We start from the raw sequence: 9203 nt of genomic DNA on the forward strand, positions 1-9203 counted from the left end.
TCAAAAGAGTTAAGCTGGCAAAAGCACAGCGAAGAACTGTGCTTTCTAAGAAGATATCACAAATCCCCAAGGAGAGTCCAAGTGTGGTGGTGGTTGCGATGCCTGACCTTCCCAGCACTGGACGGGAAGAGGTGGCTCTTTCCACCATTTGCACGCCCCCTGCAAGTGCTGAAAGGAGCACCCACAGTCCACTTGCTGATATGCAAATTGAAGATGTCACTGTTGAAGTACAACAGGATGAGGATACTGGTGTAGCTGGCGCTGAGGAGGAAGTTGGCGAGGAGGATTCTGATGGTGATGTGGTTTGTTTAAATCAGGCTCCGGGGGAGACAGTTGTTGTCCGTGGGATGAAAAAGCCCATCACGGTCATGCCTGGGCAGAAGACCAAACATTCCACCTCTTTGGTCTGGCAATATTTCTATCCAAATCCGGACAACAACTGTCTTGCCATATGTACCATATGTAAAGGTGAAATAAGTAGGGGTAGGGACGTCAACCACCTAGGAACATCCTCCCTTATACGGCACCTGCAGCGCGTTCATAAAAAGTTACTGTCAAGTTCAGAAACTTTGGCTAAGACCGTAAGCAGTCCAGGGACACCTAAATCCCGTTGTCCTGTTGTATCCAAGCGCCTGCAAACCACACCGTCAACTCCCTCCTCGTCAATTTCCTCCTTAGTTAGGATCGGAAGTAGTCCTGCAGGCCATGTCACTGGCATGACTGACTCTCCTATCCGGGATTCCTCCGGAGGATCCTGCATTGCTACGCCTACTGCTGCCGCTGCTGCTGTTGCTGCTGCTGGGAGTCGTTCATCATCCCAGAGAGGAAGTAGGAACACCACTACTTTTACTAAACAATTGACCCTCCAACAGTCCTTAGCGAGGAGGATGAAGTACGACAGCAGTCATCCTGAAGCAAAACGTATAACTGAGGCCTTGACTGCTATGTTGGTGTTAGACGTGCGTCCGGTATCCGCCATTAGTGCAGTGGGATTTAGACAATTGATGGAGGTAGTGTGTCCCCGGTTCCAAATCCCGTCTAGATTCCACTTCACTAGGCAGGCGATACCGAGACTGTACAGAAACGTCAGAAAAAGTGTCCTCAGTGTCCTGAAAAATGCCGTTGTACACAATGTCCACTTAACCACGGACATGTGGACAAGTGGAACAGGGCAGACTAAGGACTATATGACTGTGACAGCCCACTGGGTAGATGTATCACCTTACGCAGCAACAGCAGCAGCGTCACCAGTAGCAGCATCTCAGAAATGCCAGCTCGTTACAAGGCAGGCTACGCTGTGTATCACCGGTTTCAGTAAGAGGCACACCGCCGACAACCTCTTAGAGAAACTGAGGGAAATCATCGCCCAGTGGCTTACCCCACTTAGACTCTCCTGGGGATTTGTGATATCTGACAACGCCACCAATATTGTGCGGGCATTACATCTGGGCAAATTCCAGCACGTCCCATGTTTTGCTCACACAATAAACTTGGTGGTGCAGAATTTTCTGAAAAGCGACAGGGGCGTGCAGGAGACGCTTTGGGTGGCCCGAAAAATTTCTGGCCACTTTCGCCATTCAGCGACTGTGTGCCAAAGACTGGAGCGCCAGCAAACACTCTTGAACCTGCCCCGCCATCACCTGAAGCAAGAGGTTGTGACGCGGTGGAACTCAACCCTCTATATGCTTCAGAGGATGGAGGAGCAGCAAAAGGCCATACAAGCCTATACATCCACCTATGACATAGGCAAAGGAGGGGGTATGCACCTGACTCAAGCGCAGTGGAGAATGATTTCCGTGTTGTGCAAGGTTCTCCAGCCCTTCGAACTTGCCACACGTGAAGTCAGTTCAGACACTGCCAGCTTGAGTCAGGTCATTCCCCTCATCAGGCTTTTGCAGAAGCAGCTGGAGAAAGTGAAGGAGGAGCTAAGACGGAGCGATTCCGCTCGGCATGTGGGACTTGTGGATGAAGCCCTTCATTCGCTTTGCCAGGATTCCAGGGTGGTCAATCTGTTGAAATCAGACCACTACGTTTTGGCCACCGTGCTCGATCCTAGGTTTAAAGCCTATGTGGTGTCTCTCTTTCCGGCCAACACAAGCCTGCAGAGGTGCAAAGACCTGCTGGTGAACACACTGTCAGCTGAAGCGGAACGTGACACGTCAACGGCTCCTTCTTCATTTTCTCCTGCAACTGGGGCTGCCAGGAAAAAACTTAGGTATCCTAAGCAACCCGCTGGCGGTGATGCAGGGCAGGCAGGACCAACTTTGGACATCTGGTCCGGACTGAAGGACCTGGCAACAATTTCTGACATGTCTACTGTCACTGCATATGATACTGTCACCATTGACAGAATGGTGGAGGATTACATCGGTGACAGCATCCAAGTAGGCATGGCAGACAGTCCATACCTGTACTGGCAGGAAAAAGAGGCAATTTGGAGGCCCCTGTACAAACTGGCTCTATTTTACCTGAGTTGCCCCCCCTCCAGTGTGTACTCCGAAAGAGTGTTTAGTGCAGCCGGGAACCTTGTCAGCGAAAGGCGTAGGAGGTTGCTTCCACAGAATGTGGAGAAGATGATGTTCATCAAAATGAATTATCAGCTCTTCCAGGGAGACCAGCCTCCAGAAGGTACAGAGGGACCTGTGGTGGTGGATTCAAGTGGGGACGAGTTAATACTTTGTGAGGATGAGGATGTACACACTGAAGAGGGTGAGGAATCGGTGGATGAGGAGGATGAGGATGACATCTTGCCTCCATAGAGCCAGTTTGTGCAGGGACACATTAATTGCCAGCTTGTTTTGTGGGGGCCCAAACGAACCAATCATTTCAGCCACAGTTGTGTGGCAGACCCTGGCGCTGAAATGATTGGTTTGTTAAAGTGTGCATGTCCTGTTTATACAACATAAGGGTGGGTGGGAGGGCCCAAGGACAATTCCATCTTGCACCTCTTTTTTTTCTTTGCATTATGTACAGTTTGGGGCCTAGTTTTTCAAACTGCCATCCTGTCTGCCACTGCAGTTTCACGCCTAGATGGGTCACGTGTTTGTGCCGCCCACTCGTGTCGCTTAGCATAGTCATCCAGCTACCTCGGTGCAACGTTTTGGACATAAAAACACTATTGTGAGGTGTGAGGTGTTCAGAATAGACTGGAAATGAGTGGAAATTAAGGTTATTGAGGTTAATAATAGCATAGGAGCAGAAAAACCTACAAATTCTGTGATTTTAGCTGTTTTTATGGGTTTTTTTAAAAAAAAATACAGATCCAAAACACAAAACCCAGAACCCAAAACACGGAAGGGTGGTTTTGGCAAAACCAATCCAGATCCAAAACACGAAGAAAGATCCAGATCCAAAACCAAAACACAAAACACGAAAAGTGGCCGGTGCACACCCCTAGTCATTTTGCTGCAGTTTGTAATTGGTTACAATGTCACTAATGCAACCATGATCCCTATACCAGTCTGTGTGCATTGGTTTATTAAAGAGAATACAGTAGATTATGCTTTGATATTATTCTGATAATTATTTGTTCTGCCTCCAATAATTTTGTTTTTCATATCATCACTGAACTATTTAACATTTAATTATTAGTAACATGTGGGAACTGTGCCATAATTACATCCTGGGCAAGAGAGGACAATAAGCATACATACAACTAATAACCAGAGCATGGTTCATCCTTAATTTTATCTAATGTCCATTACTAATGATAATAAATTATGATCTCCATTTTAATACATCGCAATTTAATAGAAAATAGTTTTACAAACATACTAGTAATACTAACAAAGGAGAAATAAGATACATTTTACTTCAATTTAAACAAATAATCATGCCTTGTGCCTACACAGAAATTTCATAATGAGGTGCTTAAAACATCTCTTTGACTATGGCGTCCATCCAAAGACCCCAGCACGCTATGTTCAACCAACTATAATTTTGTTTCTCTTCCAGTCTTCAGTTTCACAGGCCCAGAGCTGTAACAAGGTGCCTGACACTCTATGCTGGCCCCGCTGCCATGAACACATGATTTCATAATGTCATGCAGAGGGGGCAGAGCCATCAGCATCGGGAAATGCAGCAATGCCCAGAGAATTCTGAGGATGCTCCGAGTGGCTGCACAGACTGCAGGATGCCTGCCTGGGGCGTCCAAAGGACACTCCAGGTGGCACTGCAGCAGCGATACTGGCACCCTCCTAGCCAGATGCAGGAGCCATGAGGTAGTGATAGTAGCGCCCCCAGGGCCCTCCTCCATGTGTGATGGCACATGTCACATACCCATAGTTATGGCCCTGGCCAGACCAATCACCTCTTATACTCAGAGTCCAAAGTTAGACAGTGCTAACAGTACACTACAAGTTCAACCTACAGCATCACACGTCTTATTGCTGATTTCAGCTACTGTGGATCTCTTTGAATGAGTAAAGAAGTACAGTAGGACTATATCATAACATATCTTTAAGGACTATGTACCCTCATGGATTCTCTTCAGGTATAACTGGCAACAGGTAAAACAATTTTCAGTCAGTGTCAGTCTTGTACCTGTATCTGCATTTCCAGTGCTTGCTGTAAAGTCTTTTGTCTTCAGATTCCTTTGTCATCTTGTTAAAAAATTGTACTCCACAAGTTTGTTGAGCTTTCCTAATCCAAAATGCAACCCTGTTGGAGCTTCAGCCTGGTAACAATCTCATGGCATGGCACATGGCATAACAATCTCATGGCATATGTTACCTTCTTTCCGACTTTACCTCTAAGGGATCCTATAAAACCCTTTTGTATTCACCAAGTTAATTTGTAAAGTCTTTGATGAGCCAAGTCAGGTATTATTTGCCTCTGTCAGAATGTGCAGAATGTTAAGGTGCCTACACACTAGGCATTCTGGTCACGATGCGATAACGTGTCTGATTTCTCTTGAACTCTCCCCGGCAGCTCCACGGCAGTTGTGGGCCCGATTTGGTGTAAAAACTGTCCAAACTGACCTAAGATCTCACAATCTATCATGTATCGCGTCCGAAGACCAAATCGCAAGATTGTACACGATAAATCGTCATCTTAACAAACACTTTACGATGAATGGGCAGATTGCAAAAATAAATAAATAATGGGTGGGCTTAAGTAGGGTGTATTTAAAGCAGGCACCATTTTAGGTCTGAGCACTTCTGCTTTGTGACTAGTGAGGCTTGGTGTATACCTGCTGAATGCTGTACATTGCTATTGTGCTATACTTTGTTTTGCCTTGCTCACAAAGTGTGTTTTTGCTGCATTGTATCCTGTATTTTGTGCTTTTGGATCCCTATCGGTATAGAGTGATGGTTGCTTATGCTGGGGTGAAGGTGATGAAGGAGAGGGCCCAGCATAGGAGGAGAGCATGCTGGACCAAGGAATGGCTGCTGCAGCAGAAGAGTCACTGTCACATGTCCCTGCTGATGGAGATTTGGGAGAACAATCCGGATGACTATTGCAACTACCTACGAATGGATAACGACACATTCCAGGAGTTTCTGTGTTTGGTGACCTTGTTTATCCAGAAGCAGGATACAAAGCTGCGGAGGGCTATCCCTGCTGAGGAGTGGCTGGTGGCTACCCTGAGGTACCTGGCTACAGGGCGCACTGGGAGATCTTACGTTTGGGACCCTCATATCCCCTCAGGCTTTGGGCGTCATCATTCCGGAGACCTGCAAGGCTATTGTGAAAATGTTGTGTAAGGTAAGGAAGAAAAACACTACACATTTATTTCTTGTCAAAGAAAAAAAATGTTTTTTTTTTTTTTCTTGAAAATGTTGAAAATTACTGTATAAACAGTTTAAAACTGGGTCAAAATTTCATCTAATATGGCTGCAAGTGACAAAACTGTCTTTATGACTGCAGTCTAAACATTGACATTCCAAACATGGAATACAGTAAATAACATAGCAATTGTGGTATTGAAGAAAGCTCCTATATTCATTTATAATATAAAAGCACTTACTGTATAATGTAAAACTGCATTATACCCAAATTTTAACAGTCTCAATACATAGCCTGTTCTATGATATACGGTAGGTCAGATGCCAGATTGAATAGGCTAATAACCACATGGCGCAAGGACAGATCGTGGCACCGGCTTCCAACAATCTGTCCTTGCGCCATGTGTGTATTGACCCTGTCCAATCAGCATCATCACCACCGTATACCATAGGGCAGGTATTGGGAGTGTTAAAATTTGGGGATACTGCAGGCAACAGCAACAACGACAATCAAAGTTTACTTTTGGTAAAACCCTGGATTATCATCATCCACATCTAAAAGGGCACTATATATAACCTGGCTTGCTGTGGGAGGGTAAGTCGGTGGTGGAGTAGGCTGCACCTTGGATGGAGACATCATAGAGGCAGTTGGGGAAGGGGAAATGGTACAGGGTCACCAATATAGGTAGGTGGGTATAGGTTGTTACGCAGCACCCTGATGAGCAACTGAAAGACGAGATGCTGGAATTATCTTTGAGTTTCAGCACTCAGCTGCCACATGGTGCTGCTAATATGAGTTGTACAATTATCTAGGTGGTCTGGGGGGGCTTCTTAAAAGCTCTTCTCTCTGTTTAAGAAATGTGTCTGCTGGCCCCCTGCTTTGGGTTTTTTTCCCAGGGCATTTTCGTTTTTGCTGGGTAGGTGCTGGGGGTGGTGTGGTTGGTGGTGTGCATTGGGCTAAAGACACATCCCCCTCACTGTCAGCAATGCAGCTTAAATCAGGTGTAGACGCCAATTCCAGTTCTTGGAGTCTGTATTGAAAGAAAAGTTAAAGTAAAAAATTGTTAATGTTTTAACATTTGTATTTTTTTTCCCCTAGTTTCCTAATACAGTTGAAGAGTGGAAAACCATTGCTGAAGACTTTGAACGGCGTTGGAAATTCCCTAACTGCGGGAGAGCAATCGATGGGAAACCTATCCGTATCACCCCACCTGCCAACAGCGAATCAGACTATTTGAACTACAAGGGGTACTTCAGCATTGTTCTCATGGTGGTTGTGAATGCCAACTATGAGTTTGTGTTTGTGGATGATGGCAAGAATGACCATGCTTCGGAAGGTGGGTCGTTCAAACAGACAGCATTCTATGAGAGGCTCATCTCCAAAACTCTCAACTTGCCATCAGTGGAGGAGACAAAGCATGGCTTAAACTTTGTTTTTATGGCTGACGAAGCTTTTGCATTACATGAAAATGTAATGAAGCCATATGCGCAAAGGGGTTTGACATCTGAAAATAAAATCTACAACTATCAGCTTTCTCGGGCACGCAGGATTGTGGAAAATGCCTTTGGTATCCTTAGTAACCAGTTCCGCATTTTCCACACCAGCATAAACCTACACATGGACAAGATAGACTGGGTCGTGATGGTGTGCTGTGTTCTGCATAACTTTTTACGGCAAAAAAAACACCCCCACAAAGGGCATCAGGCACAGCTATCCTAGAAGACCCAGACCATCTGGAGGAGATTGGCCAGATATCATCAGTGGCAGCACCAACAATGCAAGCCACAGGCACTGCACGGGCCAAACAGGTGAGAGAGGAGTATATGGCCTATTTTAATGGGCCGGGTGCAGTGCCATGGCAAGAGGACTGTCTCAGATGATTGGCAGTAAACTGGACAAAAATGGAACGTTAAAAAATGAGCTATTGACCTGCCGCAAGGGTAAGATGGCCGACGAAGTGCTTCGATGTTACTGATGTTTACTTAGGTATGCGTCATTGCACGCAGGTAAAAAGGCAGCAGTGGGCATCTTTATGCTCAGCTGATCTTTGCTAACATTAGCATATTTTCACAGCTGCGTTGCATATGAAAACACAGTTGTGATCGTATTAGCAGCCGTCTAAGAATCAGGCCCTATGTGATCTACCATTTGAACACACACAAAGGTAATTTTGTCAGAAGACAAGTAACAGGCCAGCATGCTTTTGCAGTGTAGGACCAGAATGAAACTCATGCAAAAAAGAGGAGAACATACACAGACTGGGCCTAATTCCGAGATGCACGCGATTCCATATGCAGCAGTCTTGAGCAAATATGCTAATGACTTCCCTGCCGTCTTCTGCACTGAGACACCGACATCTGGCATCTCACATCTGCCGCTTACATACATCATCAAAAACATCGGAAACATCGGTGGCACATCCAACCTCTGAGAAACCCTATGCTCTCTCTGAATGAGAGTCTCACCTAAGATGCCAGGGCACCTGTAGCTACAAATGAATTTGCAGAGGCTCACTTGAGCACGTCCAGATTATGGTCCCGACACACCTCCAAATTTTTCTAACCACTCCCCATTGCTTTTTCAAAATACAGCTGTCAGACATTTTGCAAATTAATCCTCTCTGCGATCGCTAATCCATCGTCACACATTTGTAGTTCAGCTTTGACAGATGAGTTTGACATCAACATAGCATGCATCTCTGAATTAGGCACATTGGACCACATTCAGAGTCGGTCGCAAGCGCCGATGCGCTCGTTACTGACTCGATAGTTTGCCCTGCGCACATGCAATGGCCGCATTGTGTGTGTGCAAGCCCCGGAGTGACAGAGAAACTCTGTCGCTCCGGAGCTCATTATCAAAGGGGCGGCTGTCGATGTTGATCGACAGCTGCCCCCATTTGGTAGGCGGGCCAGGGGGGTGGTTTCCAAAATGGAGGCATTCCTTTACAAATGCCTACCATTTTGTGGGCGGCCACACTGACATCATCAGTGATGTCAGTGGGGAGCTTCCTGCTCCATCAGAGCAGAAAGCTCCCTGGGGCTTACGAATGCCCAGACCCAACCTTAGGGTCTGGTCGTAAGCCCCGATGGTCGCGATGGTGATCACCATCGCGATCATCAACCTGGTCGGTCATTAAGCTGTGGGTGGTAACCCACAGCTTAATGATTGACAAGGAGGCGGCCGTTCAGGATACAAGAGCCTGTTCTGATTCAGTGCGACCGCATGCAACTAGCGACAGCCTCTGAATGAGGTCCATTGTCTCTGGTTCAAAATAGAACTCATGGGTCAAGTATTATGAGGAACCAATGGTAATTACTGTATCTAATATGAGAAAATGCAATGTAGTAATATGTCTAATATTATTATCACTTACATATGTAGCAAGACCATTTTAAACAGTGGTGTGTAGAGAACATTGGTCTTTCATATCAAGCCATTCTCCATTGGAGTTTATAATCTAATTTTCCTAACATATG

The 9203-nt window shown here is 45.9% G+C and overlaps 1 pseudogene; it reads left to right on the forward strand.

The window, feature by feature from the left end:
• The first annotated feature begins 6993 nt into the window (after window positions 1-6993).
• Window positions 6994-7607, forward strand: LOC148476861 (uncharacterized; annotated as a pseudogene).
• The last annotated feature ends 1596 nt before the right edge of the window (window positions 7608-9203 follow it).

This window comes from Taudactylus pleione, unplaced genomic scaffold, assembly GCF_031769625.1.
Source record: "Taudactylus pleione unplaced genomic scaffold, aTauple2 ptg000763l, whole genome shotgun sequence".
In the NCBI taxonomy this organism is placed as follows: domain Eukaryota; kingdom Metazoa; phylum Chordata; class Amphibia; order Anura; family Myobatrachidae; genus Taudactylus; species Taudactylus pleione.